The 15,409-nt window shown below is 49.4% G+C and overlaps 2 long non-coding RNA genes across 8 annotated transcripts in view; one reads left to right on the top strand and one right to left on the bottom strand.

Annotated features, from left to right (window-relative positions):
* Positions 1–12,743, top strand: part of LOC149920373 (uncharacterized) — a 24,912-nt gene extending 12,169 nt beyond the window's left edge. For 6 of the 7 annotated variants that reach the window (XR_016463537.1, XR_016463534.1, XR_016463536.1 and 3 more), the window contains one exon: positions 1,057–12,743. This is a non-coding gene — a long non-coding RNA (uncharacterized LOC149920373). The remainder of the gene's footprint in view (positions 1–1,056) is intronic. The other variant, XR_016463535.1, reaches the window with a different exon arrangement.
* Positions 12,744–12,948: 205 nt separating this feature from the next.
* LOC149920374 (uncharacterized) lies at positions 12,949–15,181 on the bottom strand. The gene is made up of 3 exons (XR_016463540.1): positions 15,091–15,181; positions 13,415–13,582; positions 12,949–13,086 (listed from the first exon to the last, which is right to left on the bottom strand). It is a non-coding gene; the product is annotated as an uncharacterized LOC149920374 (long non-coding RNA).
* Positions 15,182–15,409: the final 228 nt, after the last annotated feature.

The following is a 15,409-nucleotide window of genomic DNA, read 5'->3' on the forward strand; positions in this document are numbered from 1 at the left end:
GGTGATTCTATGATTCTGTGAAACATCTGGATTTTTCCCCATGGGAATAATTGCTGAAAGTGATTTGAGGGGCAAAGCTGGCCTCAGTGGTGGGGAAGTCTCCTGAGCTTGATTCATTCCAAGCACCGAATTCAGTGGGAATTGGGATGTACCTTGCAGAGCAGGAGCTGAGGTGGAGTGAGAAATAAAGGTGAGGATGCAGCAGTGAGAAGAGACTGATGGGGCAGTGCATGAGTGCTGGGGGCTCACGTTTCCAGTCTGCACTGCAAAGTTGATGGGAAGCTCTTAATCCAAACCTCACTAAAACAAACTGGTGTGACCAGCATCCCTTTGTCTGGGAAGCCACCGATGGGATCACCAAGATCACAAAATGGGGCTCCCTAGAACAGGGCCAGCCCCATGCTTGGGCACATGGGTGGCTGAATCTGTGTTGGGTTTCCTGGAAGATACTGGTTTGGTGCAAGTCTGGTGAGCATCTCCAGAGATGAGCAGCTGGATGCTGCTGGGTATGGGATGCTAGGTGTGGATGAAGCTGTTTTTTTTCACCCTCCTCTGCAAACCAGAGGGACACCCCAGTGATGTTTCAGTGGCATCAGTGGTGATGGCAGCATCCATAGGACATCACGACCCTGCACAGCTCATGGTGGGAAGAACCATGAGCTAGAAATCTCCGCTGATGGTGGAACAGCTGCACAAACCTTCTCTAGTGATACGAGCACTGTTTTGGGAGGAGTGGAGTTTTTTACCCTGGGGCACTTCAGGAGATCAAACTTATTGTTTGTTTGGTAGTTTTGTAGCAAAAAGGAAAGCCACTATACTTACTTTGAATGAAACATGGGTTCTGTGTTGTTTCCCTAATCTTCCAGTCTAAAAAGGGGCTAAATGGAGCCTGAAGTATAATTTTCAGACAAAGCAAATATAAAAAAGAACAGTCATCAAGGCTGCATAGTACTTTTTCTTCATGTTTATCTCCACTTTCCAAACAAACCTCAAATTTATTCACTGTGTAAAGGTCTGTCTCAATGAATTTAACAATGGTTTTCTCCCTAATTCCAGCTAATGGAATAATAGGACCTGCTGGAGGCAAGTTCATAAACTGCGGGATGTGTAATGGATCACCTCCAGGCTCTGCCATTAATTCACCACATACCTTTGCATCGAGCAGTTCACTGGTTCCTGGATCTCCCATGATTGTATGTGCATTGAAGGTGGGTCACTGGGCAGGGGGATGGTGTAGAGTTGATGTAAATAAGGCTTTGTGGACATCAGGTGTTGGAGAAGCAAGGAGACGTCACGGCAGCATGGTGTGGTTCTGTAGGACCTTACGACCTGTGTTTTCCTGTTAGCTGAAGAATCTCAGTGCTCCAGATAGGCAGAAAATGTATCCTAATGCCACCCACCCCCTCGCTGCCCTTGGGGTTGAATCAAGGCAAAAGCCCCCCCCAGCCATTATGACTATTGAGGTTCCTCTTGCCTGTCCCAGCCTCAGTCCCATACCCCAGATCCTGCCCTGGGAACACACTTCTTGTTGTGTGTGCTGGTGGACAGCATCTTCCCATGCATCCAAAATGATGGAAAACCAGAAAAACTGCACAGTCCTTCTGCTCCAAGCTTCCTCTCATCCCTGGCAGGGCTGACAAATGGGAGAATAATTATATTTAGGAGGATTTTCCGGACTAGAAGTGTCAGTGAAGCGTATGGAAAAGGCTGCATTGAAGAAGGAGAGAGGAGCGGAAATAGATTTAAAAATAGCAAGGACAGAGGAGATGAGGCTGGAGGAGATGCAGATGCTAACAGAGAGCTGGGAGGACAGATCAAGTTATTCATACAGACCCCATTGCCATGCGGGTGACAGGCAGCAAGCAGCCTGGGGCAGATTCACTGCCCAGTGCCATCAGTGGCACTGCTGTTGTAGCCCACGGGGTTCCCATGCACAGCTCTGAACCTACAGAGTCCCATCCTCATGGCATGGCCTTGGGGCTCCCTCCACTGCCCAGCCTTTCCCTCACCCTCCCCAGCCCTCCCCTGTCAGCTCCATGAGATCTGACCCCTCCTGGTGCCCTCTCAGACCTCATGGAGGTCTTTCCTGAGCTCTTTTTATTTTTATTTTTTTTCTCCAGTGACCAAGTGGTTATGACTTATTTGTTTTACTTAATTTGCTTGTCTTTGACTGGTACTACAGACAGTAAGAATGAGCCATTCCATCTCTGCAGCATGAAATATTCACGTCCTTCTTCCCATCCCTTCTCCTTCTGCCCTCACCTTGGCTTCATCCTGGATACAAAGACAGCACAGGAGATGCAGCAGCAGCTGCTTTGTGCAGCAGAACATCCTCATCTTGTCTTCTGGGACATGATTTAGCAGAGGGCTGTTAGAGTTAGGGTATTATGGTTGGGTCGTGGTTAGACTTGATGATCTATAAGGTCTTTTCCAACCTGAATAATTCTATGATTCTATGATTCAGTGCTGGGGAGAATGAGGTTGCAGGTTTGAGGGCAGCACAGCAGGGTCGCAGCGCTCTCCTTGTAAGCCCTGGGCTGGTGGGAATCCAGCAGAACTTTCCCCCATGGTGTTGGGCTGCCTGCTGCAGACTGTGCCCTGTGGTCTATCAGATGAGCCCAGAGCCCACCCCAAGCTACCAACGCCCCCTCCAGATGCTGAGAATCCTAAATAGTCCAGCATCGAATGGGTGCCCAACCTGCATGCCAGGAAATCATAGAATCATAGAATGGCCTGGGTTGAAAAGGACCACAATGATCATCTAGTTTCAACCTCCTGCTATGTGCAGGGTCGCCAATCACCAGACCAGGCTGCCCAGAGCCATCCCATATTTCTTTTTCAGGTTTAGTTTTAAAAGCTTTGGTTCATGCTGCTATTCTGCAGGAGGACAGGGAGAGGGAGCCCGTTCCCTTCTCTGGCATTGGAAGCAGCAGCAGGATCCCATCCTCTTGCAGAGGGCAGTCTTATAATCATAGAATCGTGGTATCATTAAGGTTGGAAAACCTGAAACAGGTTCACTGGCACAGGTTGCCCAGAGAGGTGCTGGTGCACCATCCCTGCAGACACCCAAGGTCAGGGGATGGGGCTGTGAGCACTGATGGAGCTGTGGGTGTCCCTGTGCACTGCAGAGAGTGGGACCAGATGGCTTTTAGGGGTCCCTTCCAACTCAAACCATTCAGTGGTTCTATGAAAAGACTGCTAACATCACCAACCCACCTCCCCATGCTCACTGACCATATCCCTCAGTGCCACATCCCTACAGTTCTGGACCACCTCCAGGGAGTGACCCTACCACTCGCTGGGCAACCTGTGCCAGTGCATCTCCACTCCTTTGGAGAATGATTTTTCCATAATATCCAACCTGAACCTCTCCTGGTGCAACTAAAAGTCATCACCTATCATCTCACATCTTTTCACTGTCCCATTGACCTGAGGATGCTCTGAACCCTCTTCATTCCTGGGAGGGAAAAATGAGGCTGGGACATTGCTCTGATATAGAGTTAGGTTTGGGAATGCTGTGTGGGTCCAGGGGTTGGGCTCAGTGATACCTTTGGGTCCCTGCCAGCTTGGGGTGTTCTTTGATTCTATGATCTGACCTGGCTGGAGAGCAAATGCTGTTTGAATGTACAAGCCCTGACTGTGCAATGGCAGCCTTCAGACTCATTGGTGTCCATGCAAATGCCAACAAAACGTACCAATCAACCTGATAAAAAACACCAACAGGTTTGACATGAAACATTTCATGCTCAGGGAATGGGCATTTTAAGTGAAATATCAGGTGTGGGAGCAGATCCCCTTTTGTATTTATTTTGCAGTTGCTGGAGGTTAGGAACCCCCTGCAGAGCAGCTCAGCCCTCCCTGATACCCGCCTGCATTACAAGCAGCAGCTGAAACCATGTTTCACCCCATATACAACCAGGACAGAGCAATTAGAGCCTGTCAGGATAAGCACAGCCTGTCAGCAGGTGATCTGCCAGGCATCCTGAGGATGAGCAGCTCAGGGTCTTGCTTTTGAGGGAGGTTCTGCTTTATCCGAGTGATTCGTCCTGGGGCTGGCTTTCTGCTTCTGCACAAGGAGATGTGGGGCTGGAAATGCACTGGGCACGTGGGGAGGTGATTTCAGCCCCAGCACTCTTCTCCTTGTGCCCAGAGCCCTGCCCCTGACCTCAGTGCAGAAGATGAATCAGACACATGCAGGAATGCTCCATGAGCTTTGTTTCATGTCCGAGTTCCCACCCTGCCAGCCTCCCTGCAGCCACAGCCTGTGTCCATGGGGATTGCTGTTCCTCCTCTAAACCCCATGGCCTTTTGCTTGCAAACACTTTATTTCCATCCTCTTGGCTCCTGTTCTGTCCTATAAATGGAAAAGGTTGACAGCCACTGCTGCACACTGGGGGTTGTGTGACCACGAGATTTACTGGAGCAAACCCTGTCAGCTGATCCATCCCAGCACGCTTGTTAAAGGGATTTATTTTCCACTGACATTCAATCTGTACCTGCACGGGATGCTGGGGGAGCAAAGTGGTGCATTTTGCAGAATTGATGAATACAATGCATGCCAGCTGGCTTCCCAGGGGATGGGGACCTGTCCCTGTCATACCTGCAGCCTTTTCTCCTCGGTAGGGCTGGGCCTGCAATAAGAACTCTCTGTTCCCATAGGAAATTATCTCCTGGGCAGCATCACAGGGGATCTCAGTTTGGATAGGAGGGAAAATTCCTTCTCCAAAGCGTGGTGATGTAGTGGCACAGCTGCCCAGGGACTGGGGGGGGGGTCACCATCTCTGGGGGTGTTCCAGAACCATGGGAACGTGGCACTGAGGGACCAGTCAGTGGGCATGGTGGGGTGGGCTGTGACTGGGGAGGCTTTTCCAACTGCAATGATTCTGTGATTCTATGATTCTCTAGAGAGAAGACTTGCCTGAGCTGATCTTAAGGTCGGAGTGATGCCAGAGGAGTTGCTGCCCCATGCTGTGTAATACTTTCCAGTGTTTCGACAGCTCTTCCCTCCAGAGAAGGCCAAAGGCTGTGAAGCTGTACCCTAGAGGGGCTGCTCTCTTGCAGACAGCTCATCCCTTGCACTGCGACTTTGGTTCTGCAAGAGCGCTCCTGCAGCATTTCTAAAAAGAAGTGCAAACTCTTAGCCTACAAACAGGAGGGGAATCAACTCTTTGAAAAGGTAGATAACAGCAGGACAAGGGGAAATGGTTGGAAGTTAAAGGAGGGAAGATTGAGGTTGGATGTCAGGGGGAATTAAGTTCTTTATTCAGAGTGGTGAGGTGCTGGAACAGCTGCCCAGAGAGGCTGTGGATGCCCTGTCCATTCCTGGTGGTGATCAAGGCCAGGATGGATGGGGCCCTGGGCAGCCTGGGCTGCTATGAAATGTGGAGGTTGGTGGCCCTGCATGTGGTAGGGGGTTGGAGCTTCATGATCCTTGAGGTCCCTTCCAACCTGGGCCATTCTGTGATTCTGTGACTCTATGGCTCTATTTGCCCTCGGTGAAGCCATCCTGGTTTTCCCATATCACCTCCCTGCCTTCCATGTGCCATGGCATCACTTCACAGGAGGCTCTGCTCCATGATCTTCCCAGCACAGAAGTGAGACTGACAGGTTGGTAGTTCCTGGTTTTGTACCCTTCTTAAAAATAGGTGTGGGAGGGATGTTGCTCCTCCAATTCCCTCCTGCCAAACCAAACATTTGAGGGCTGTGTGGTAAGCAGTTATCAGAAAAGACAAAGGCAAAATAGTTGTTAAGAACTCAGCCTTCTCCTTGTCTACTGTTACATTTCCATGGCTTTCTGAAGGCTCTCCATTGCCAAATGAGCATTTTTTTAGTCTAGAAAGGCAAAGGATGAGGCATTACTGCCCATAAATACACCGGGAATCGTAGAGGGAAGAGGCAATAAACACACCTAGGGGGAAAATGTCACTTTGAGGCAACTTTTGCAGAATTTGGACAAGCTTGGGTGATGGCTAAGCAGGAGGAGGACTCTGAGCATCGCATCAGAAGGTCTGTTCATGGCAGCAAGGGACTCACTCACTCCAGGAGGAGCCCAGCAGCCTCTGGGTGAGGCTGCATGCTCTGCTGCAACTGAAGCCTGCACCCACAATCCCAAATTCCTGTTGAGCCTTTGATGAAACTCACTGAAAACATCTGATGAAACCATGGAAGGCCCTGAATTTTGTATGGTTGCAACACAGGATTTTAATTTCAACATAGCTCAGGCATGCTTCAACCCTGTGGACTCATGTGGAAGGTGTCTCCTGCTGAATATATCCCTCCAGCATTAAGTCAGACATGTCCCAGCCAGCACAAATTGTGGCTAGGGCTGCAAACTGGGCTTAGCTCAAGGCAGGGCCATCCTGCTCACTTGGCTGCTGTTGGTGTGCTTACATTGGTGACCTCATTGACACTGTGCTGCAAATGAGGTTCACCTTCAGACTCTTCCTTCCCACCTTCAGCTTTCCTAGATTTCCTTTCACCGAATCATAGAAGCACTTTGGTTGGAAGGGACCTTCGAGATCATCACATCCAAGCAAGTTTCAGACTCTGCCTTTTATGCTCCCCTTGAGAAATCAAGGCTTGACACCTAGGCTATCCTAGACCTTTATCAGCATTGTAAAATGGGGAAGATTGATTGCAGTTGTGCAGCACTTGGAGTTAAGGTCTTGGGTCACATTAGGAGCTGCTGTAGTGTAGTGTGAGCACAGTGAGATGCAGGTCCTGCTTTTGGGTTTTTTGCTTGTCTCAGAGGAGAGATGGAGGCAGAGGGAGGGTGATTGCAGCCATCCTGAGTGAGGGCTACACGCTTACCCCAAAATGTGTCCACCCAAGAGTCATGGACCACCTGGCAATAACTCCCCCAGCTCCCTGGGCAGCCTGTGCCAGTGCCTGACCACTCTTTTGGAGAAGAAATTTTACCTAATATACAACTGTTCACAGCTCAGATGAGCTGAAGCTTTCTGAGTGCATCAAGGCCCCTCACTGTGTGTCCTGCCCAGCCCTGGCTGCACCTAGGGACAATTTATCACCATCAACAGGACAGTTTATACACAAGATGCCTTTCCCTTAATGTCCACTCATCCAAATGTCTTGCAAAAGTCCCTGCTGCTCCATTATTTCACCCTTCCTCCTTTCTAAAACACACACATGGCAGCTGGGAGGGCACCTGGGTACTACAGAGGCACATCCCAGCTGCTGATGGCTGGGGCCGCAGGAGATCTCTGCTCAGTACTCACATCTTCTCCTTGTTGGACACTTGGACAACTCCAGGAGGAGAAAAGGGATGGAGCACTCCCATGGAGGGGATGAGTCACGCTCCTCCTGCATGAATATGCCTGGAAAAAGCAACCACCAGCATTGCCTCCCTCCCTGCTGTGGTGCTGGGATGGGAAAGGCGCAGTGCGTCATCTCAGAGCTCTTTGGTGTTTGTTTTGTTTTACTGGGGAAGCACCACAGGGTTGAGCATCCCCAGGGAGGCTGCAGCACCTCTCAAATCCTCCTGTCCCTGTTTTGGGGTGGGACTGCTGCACCCTAAAACAGAAGTGAGAGCAATCTGTTGTCATGACTTATTTTTATTGGCCAAAATGGTTTCCTTCAGAACTTGTTATTTGGTTGGATTTGCCCTTGCATGCACACCTGCATCATGCTTACCAAGGTTCAGTTTTTATGTTTGACCTTTTCTGCTCTAAGATAAAGGGAGATCCTTTAGGCTGGAGTTTCTTCCAGGCTGGAGAGAGCAGCAGAGCCAGGAACCAAACCTGAACTCCAAACAACTGCCCAATCTGTAACCAGTAAGGCACAAAGCGCATTATGGTTTGTTGTTTTTCTTTTAAATCTAAATCCCTGGTTTAATTTATTATTATTGTTGTTGTTGTTATTATTATTTTGGTTTCAGAACAGAACTGAGTGCCAAATCCCCAGCACATCACAGGAAACAAAAAGCATTTTGTACACTACAAGGAGATGCTTATTGCATGCGTTTCATAGGAAGCATCCCCTCCTTGTGCCTCTGCAGCAAAGCCAATACACTCCTGCACGAAAAACTATCTGCCAACCAAGCAATGCCAAAGAGGGTTTAGAAAGAGAAGGAGCTGCATTAAACTAGCTTTGAACGTGGGCTTTGGCTCTGAGATGGAGCAGCACATAATCTGTGCTTAGCTCTGCTGGGGCGCAGGCTTCGAGCATTGGGAGAAGCATGAACCATCCCCCAGTGACTGGAACTTGAGGAAATCCTGTGAGTTTCTAATCTTAGCCTGCTTTTCCTGGGTAGTTTATTCCTTTAAATAGAAAGGCTTACATGGGATTGACTCCTACAATCCTTCTGCTCAGGACGTGCTGTAATCTCTCATGGTCGGAGATGGGCAGTGGTGCAGTGCCATGCAGCCTTCCTGCCTCTCCTGCAGAGAGAGAACGAGGCTTAGGTGGGCTCACTTTCTGCATCTTTGTCCCATCCAACCCACTTTGGGGGCCTGTGACCAATTTCAGCCACAACTATGGGGCAGTAGCCATCTCCAAGCTTTGCAAAACTGGATGGGGAGAGAGAGAAGATATAAACGACCCATTGGGCTCAAATATGAGCCCAACCCTTGAACATGACCCATAGAGGCACTGGAGAATTGACATGGCAAGAAACCTCAGTGGCCACAGTTGGTCTTGGTTTTGGCTCACTGTACCACATCCCCAGGGCATCCCTTGCTCTAAATGTAGTCCAATTGCATCAAAAATACAATGCACTACTATAGCCATGGTGCAAGACAAATGCTGCAGAGATGCTGTTGAAAGGATAGTTATCCTTGGGTACATCTGGAGGCTTCACCTGCAGGTAAGACACTCTGGAGTTCCCAACTAGGTCATTAATTAAGCTCTAGCTTAATTAACAGAGTGATTTAGCCAGGCACGAACACCAAAAGCAGAAAGGTCAGAGCATCGTCCCCACAACCTGCAGCATGGTGAGAAAATATCTGTAATAGGATGACCATTAATGTATCTTTTCCAGGATGACCACGGATATTGCAGATCTCCAGGAGAACAGACCACCTCATCCTGACAAACAAATGCATGTTTCTCCGTAATTTTCCAGCAGGATTTGCAGTGGGTGGGCACAGACTGGAGAGCTTGGCAGCGTTTTCAGTAGGGCTGTTTGCTGCAGAAAACACTTATTTTTATCCTTGTATGGAATAATTGTCTCCTGATGTCTGTGCTGAGATCTGTGATTTGTGCAGCCACGCTCCCTCGTTCTACAAGCTCTGCACCAACATTCTTTGTACACCCCAAAGCAAGACATCAGTGCTGGCTTTAGCCATCCTCTTCATCTCTAAATCCCTTTCTGTAAACCTACCCCTGGCTCTTCTCAGCCAGAAGCACATGTCCTGGAGGGCAGGTCCTACTTTGGCTGGTTGGTTGGTTGGTAACCTGTTCCCACACTGGGCAGCAACTCCCAGACCAGATCACCTATCTCTGTACCTCCCTGTCCAAAAGAAGAGCTTACCTTGACATCCCCACCCCTCTGACATGTCTTCAGTGCCCTCTGACGTGTCCCTGAGGCACAGGAGAGGATGGATGGAATGCTTTCCTCCTCACATTGCCCAGTCTCGATCTGATGCTGTTGTGAGTCACTGCAGGGAGGTGCAGGTGAGGGAGGGGAGGACGTCCAGCTTCATCAGGAGCAGTGATGATGGTGATGATGGTGCAAATGCCATGGACAGAAGATCTGTCTGAAGATGAATTCCTATTAATTAAGCCCCTTGGGTTGTCAAGGGCACAACACCATCACCTAGAGTTGCAGGGACCATGGACCAGAGGTGTTACCCCATGAGGATGTCGCCTGGCCTTGCTCCCCCTGAACCCCTTCAGATGGCCCAGAGCTCCTCATGGAGAGGAATGACATTAACCATAGCACGTGGATCTTTGGAGAGGTGTGCCACAAACCACAACCCTTGGCTGCCCTTACAGACCTGTCCTGGGACACGCTAAAGAATATCTCATGCTTGCTCCAAAGCCAATACTTCTTTCAGGTTCTCTCTTCTGGCTAAGATTAGTAACAAAGTGAGGAGTGAGGTGGATTTTTACCCTCCTTTTCAGCTTTAACAGGATAAATTTGCAGGTCAGGAAGAGCTGGAGGAACCACCCAGGAGCTGTCGGTCTCAGGGTCTCTGTTTGAACCTGCCCTAACAAGAAATGAATTTTCTCTGCTTGCTCAGAGCAGAGGCCAAGCAGGGAGGGAGGCCAGAAAAACAAGGGGTCACGCCGGAGTTTCTTTTCTTCCTTCACTTAACTCTGAAATAAAAATACAGCTCAAGCTTGTTTTGGGATTAACGAGAAAAAAAATCCTCTTGATGGGAACCATCTGTGGCTGGGAGATGCCGGCTGCTCTCTGCTTCCCACCCAGCACACAGATGCTGTTATGTGGGGTGTGTTTCCCCCCTCCCCTCCCCAGATATTATTCCTCTCACCCCAGTGCTGCTCAGTGTAATCCCAAGTATTTAAGGAGGCTTTTCTCTGGATGCGCCCAGTGTTGCAAAGCAGCAGCAGCTCATTACGCCTATGTAACATAATATTTGCTTTCCTCATTACAGCAGCACTACCCGGCACAGCTTGTTGGTGGCTGCTGGTCTTGTTAAGTGTAAATCCTGGAAGTGTCTTTGTTGTAACCTTTCCACCCCAGACGCTACTTCACGTTCAAAGCAAATTTGCAATGGCCTCTCCAACCTGTCCTGCAAACTGAGGGGGGAAATCTGCCCCGAAAAGAGGAGTTGTACCAGTCAGAATGAGGATTTGCTTTGGTGAACCCATGGTTCACAGCGCTCTGGTGGTGGCTGTTCATCCCAAATGGGACTTGGGGTGCCCAGCCATGGAATGCAGGCGCTCCTGAATTGGAGGATTCTCAAGGAGAGGATAAAAAAAGTGTGTTTAAAGCATTGGAAACGCTGCGGAGTATCCAGAGCAGGAAAAAGAGCAGGGAAAAGAGGGGAAGCTGAAAATGGAACCAACAGAAGTCCAGGCAGTCTGACCCCAGGAGGATGTTGGGAGGTGCTGAAGGCCTTTCTCTGCCCTCATCATGCTTTCAGAAGGTGAGGAGGCTGGGATGCTTTATGCAGAGACTGGATGTGGTGGAGCAGAAAGGTGGAGGAGAGACGAGACCAACAGGTTCCTGTGCTGCTGGGATTGTGAGCAGCTGCACATCTGAGCTGGGATGCACCATCTGCTGTGAGACAGTTTATGAAATAGATCCAAATGGGCTCTTTGGAGGAGTTAAAAAACTGGATTGAAGGGAGGACTTTTAAATGGGCCCCACTATCTTTTGAGTGAGTCCAAACCTTGCTGGGGAGATGGTTTGGACTTACTGGCACAATTTATGGAACATGCCTTCAGTGTCCTCTTGCTTGTCCCCAACATTGCTGCACTGAACGTGGGGATCCTTGAGCTATTTTAATCTGTTTTAACTAAATGAATCAGCTCTCTGCTCCATGGTTGGAGAGGAGGAGGATGCATTTTGCAGTCCAGAGGATGAAGGCAAAATACTTTTCAACTTTTGAGGTTGGCAGAATCAATTAATAGGACACCGTCTTACCCTGCAGCCAGGGTGCAGCCCATGCTCCTGCATTAGGAATACAGGATGCTGTGATGATGCTGCACCCAACCCTGGTCTGACCACAGGTTGAGAAGTCATCTCTGCTCTGCCCAGCTGTGCACCCAGCCCTGCCCCTCCTGCATCATTAGGGATTTGTTTGCTTATTACTGAAGTTCATTTGGGTTTTGCCCTGCCCTGGCACCATGGGAGCCCAGGGACAAGAAGCTTTTGGAGCTAATCCTGGCCCAACCAGTGCAGCCAGTCCAATGGGTCCATTTTCTTGCTGGTGACCATGAGGAAGTAGCAGGAGCTCTACTGGTACAGCTTGGTGTGCAGAATGACATCCCTGCTTTGTCCGGGCTCTTTGCATCCTCCTGTTATTTCACACCCTGCTTAGATTTCTTTTGGGAGATCACTCTGGACCCTGGGCTTTAAAAGAGACATAAACCCATATGGGTTGTGAGCATGGCACTTTGGTGATGAGAGACCACAAATGGAGCACTGGGAAGAGCTGGGTGGCCTCAGCTCTTTACATGACATGATGAATCGTCTGGGAAAAATCTCCTTGGAAGATTTGGGGCCAGAAATCTTGAGCTGCTCCAGAGAGGGATGGGCAGCACGCAGGGAAGCTCTGACCTTTGACTCATTTTGCTTTTGGGAAAAGCAGTTCTGATTCTGACCACTCTGCTCTGCTCAGAGTCTCCTCCATGAGCCTGGCTAGCTCTGTGAGGATGACTTTGTCTTTCCCATATCTTACATTCAGATCCTGATAGGTCAGATAAGCTCCAGCTCCTTTTCCTCCTGCAGTTTCCAGACACCGTCCCACAGCTGTAGCATTGAATTGAGTTGTTGTGGCCAAAGCACAGGACCTGGCACTTGGTGTCATCTGCAAACGTATTGAGGGTGCACTCAGTGCCCTCATCGTGTCATCAGTAAAGATATTGAAGAGGACAGGCCCCAGCACCGACCCCTGGGGAGCACCACTCATCACCAACTGGATGGAACTCCATTCACCACCACTCTCTGTGCCCAGCCCTCAGCCAGTTCATGGGCACCCCACACACACTTTACTTCATCCATCAAAAACCCATTTAACCAACATTTGTTTGACCAGCATTAACGCAGAACTACCTTATATTGCAGCAGGAAGAAAAAACGCATCACTTTTTTATTAGAAAAGGAATGGGGTGGATTCATGAAGGGTTTTTTCAGACAATGAGGTTTTGAACTCCGGGGCTTTAATTTCAGCATTGTTTGTGCAAACACGCTCTGTCACGGACGGGCTGAGCCAGCAGCTGTGATGGGCCTTTCATCCCTGCCTGGTGATAAAGCCCCTGTTGTTGGGTCACCAAACAGAGACCTTCCATCCCCATGTCCCCGTCCGAGGGATCGCTGGGATGCAGATAATCTGAAAACCGATGTTCCCTTTTGCTTATTCACTGAATAAGGGATGCTTTGTTCGGGGATGCAGGTCAGGGCTGTGGCAGGAGATTTTGTTTCAGCTACCTGCAAACAAGCTATGAGAAGAATGTGGTCGGTTCCTCTCGGACTGGAGAAACGGGGAGATATCACCTAAAGGTGTTGTTTAATATTAACTGGACCGGTGCAAGTCTATAAAGGGTTTGATTGTGTCTCTATCTGTGTTTAAATGTAAATGTCACCTCCACGGTCATATTCCTGTGGTCAAAGCCTTGCACAGGCTGGAGTGGGTGAAAGTCCTCCTGGAGGGAACTGTGTCGGCGATGGTTTTTGTCAATAAAGGGAGATCTGTGTGTTGGCACCATGAGCCCAGACCTTCCCCCACTCTGTGCTGCATGGGATGGGAGCTCCAGCAGCAGAACCCACCTGGGTTTTGGATCTTAGCCTTCATCTTCATCCTCTCCTCTTGGGCTTTTGGTATCTGGGGCATCCCATGCTTCTCACACGGGCAGGGAAGCCTTGCTTCACAGGATGAAAAATATGTCTTTTCCCACGTTTTTTATGAAGTGGATCACATCTAGGATCTAGGAAATGCTACAGTATACAGCCATTTTGAGTAATTAGTTCAGAGATGACTTGACCTGCCTGCCCTGATGTTTTCTCAGTATCTGAACACAGACCAGCAGTGGGCAGATAGGTACATCACAAAAAGAGTTGCAGGCTTGAAATTATTTTGTTTGCCATCGATTACTGATTGAAGGCTGGATTTTCCTTCCTTAATCTGCCTTCATTCAGGGAATCACCAAATAGTGAAAAAGATCATAGAATCACTGAAAAATAGAACGGTTGGGTTGGAAGGGACCTTAAAACCCATCCAGTTCCAACCCCCTGCTGTGGGCTGGGTGCCCCCCAGATCAGGATGCCTAGGACCCCACTCAACCTGGCCTTGGGCACCTCCTGAGATGGGGCACCTGCAGCTCCTCTGGGCGAAAGAGCGACAGTGTGATCCTAAGTCATCTCTTTGGAAGTGTGATTTGGGTTGCGACCACCTTGGGGTGGTCCTGCTTTGTCCTCCTGAACCTGGAGCACTGTGGGGGGAATAGCAGGACCAAAGACCTGTCCTGTCTGTACATTGCATCTGTGTGACACTGGTTTGTGTGGAGAAAGAGGAGGAAAGGGGATAAAAACCCTTCCTTGGTCCCTGGAGGACACACAGATGTCGTGGGATGCATTGCATCCCAGCAGCTAGCTGAGTCGGTGTCCTCAGTCTCTTTGGTTTTCTTTTCATTGGAAAAGATGCTTCCCTCCTCTAAACATCCTCCTGCAGACACCAGATGTACTCCTTCTGCTGACAGCATGTGGTTGTAGTCAACCAGCACATGTTTCTTGAGCAAGGCCAGCTGCAGACCTCGGGCAGACAGGGAGGAGGCAGTTGGTCTGACGCTCTGCCAGGCTGGAAGGGCAGCCCTCAGTCCTGACTTACACACAGATATTTATTTTATTGCCCCGCTAATTCAACATGGCCATGAATATCTCCAACACTTACAGAGTTTTGGTAACGAAGGCCAATAGGTGAGATAATATGGGATTTATTCTAATGCACATCTGTTTTTTCCCCTGTAAGAGAACCTGGATTTATCCTGAGCTCGGGTTGGTAGCAAGAGCTGAGGGTTGTAAATGAGTTCATTACTTCCAATGGTGTGTACTTAATGTGGGAAAATATGCCAACAAGTAAAAGTTTAAAAGCTTGGGCTGTGGGACCAAGACCCACATAGGCACACCATGGACCAGAGCACAGACACACCAGCTCAGCTGTGATATCCTTTGTGGCAATAGATGTCAGTGTCAATTAAGACGCCTGCACAAGATCATGGAATCATTCAGGCTGGAAAAAACCTCTCAGATCCCTGAGTTCAACCCCGACCCACCCCACCATGCCCACTGACCACATCCCTCAGTGCCACATCCCTGTGGCTCTGAAACACCTGCAGGGACAGTGATCCCACCTTCCCTGGGCTGCCTGTGCCAATGCATCACCACTCTTTTTGCACAGAAATTGTTCCTAATATCCAACCTGCTGGCTGCAGCACTCCCCACCTCACCTCCATCCACGAGGCCATGGCTGGGCTGATCAGGGCTGTGTTTCTCCAGCCAAGCTCTCTGCAGGACTGTGGTGCCAGTCCAGGAGAGATCTGAATGAAACATTGCTACAGGGCAATGTCCTGTAGGGCTTCATGGGGAAATGAGGGCACAGGGTGCTCTGCCTCCTGAGAAACCTTGATGCCAAGGGACATTCCTCACCTTGCCATTGTACCATTATAACCTTGAAGGCTCCTTCTGCCACCTCCAAATATTCTTGTCTTCTGAGAACTGACCTTCCATCTCCCCTTCCTCAATTCTTATCTCACCTCTCTAATGTCT

Source organism: Phasianus colchicus, chromosome 1 (assembly GCF_987193195.1).
Source record: "Phasianus colchicus chromosome 1, bPhaCol1.hap1.1, whole genome shotgun sequence".
Classification (NCBI taxonomy): Eukaryota; Metazoa; Chordata; class Aves; order Galliformes; family Phasianidae; genus Phasianus; species Phasianus colchicus.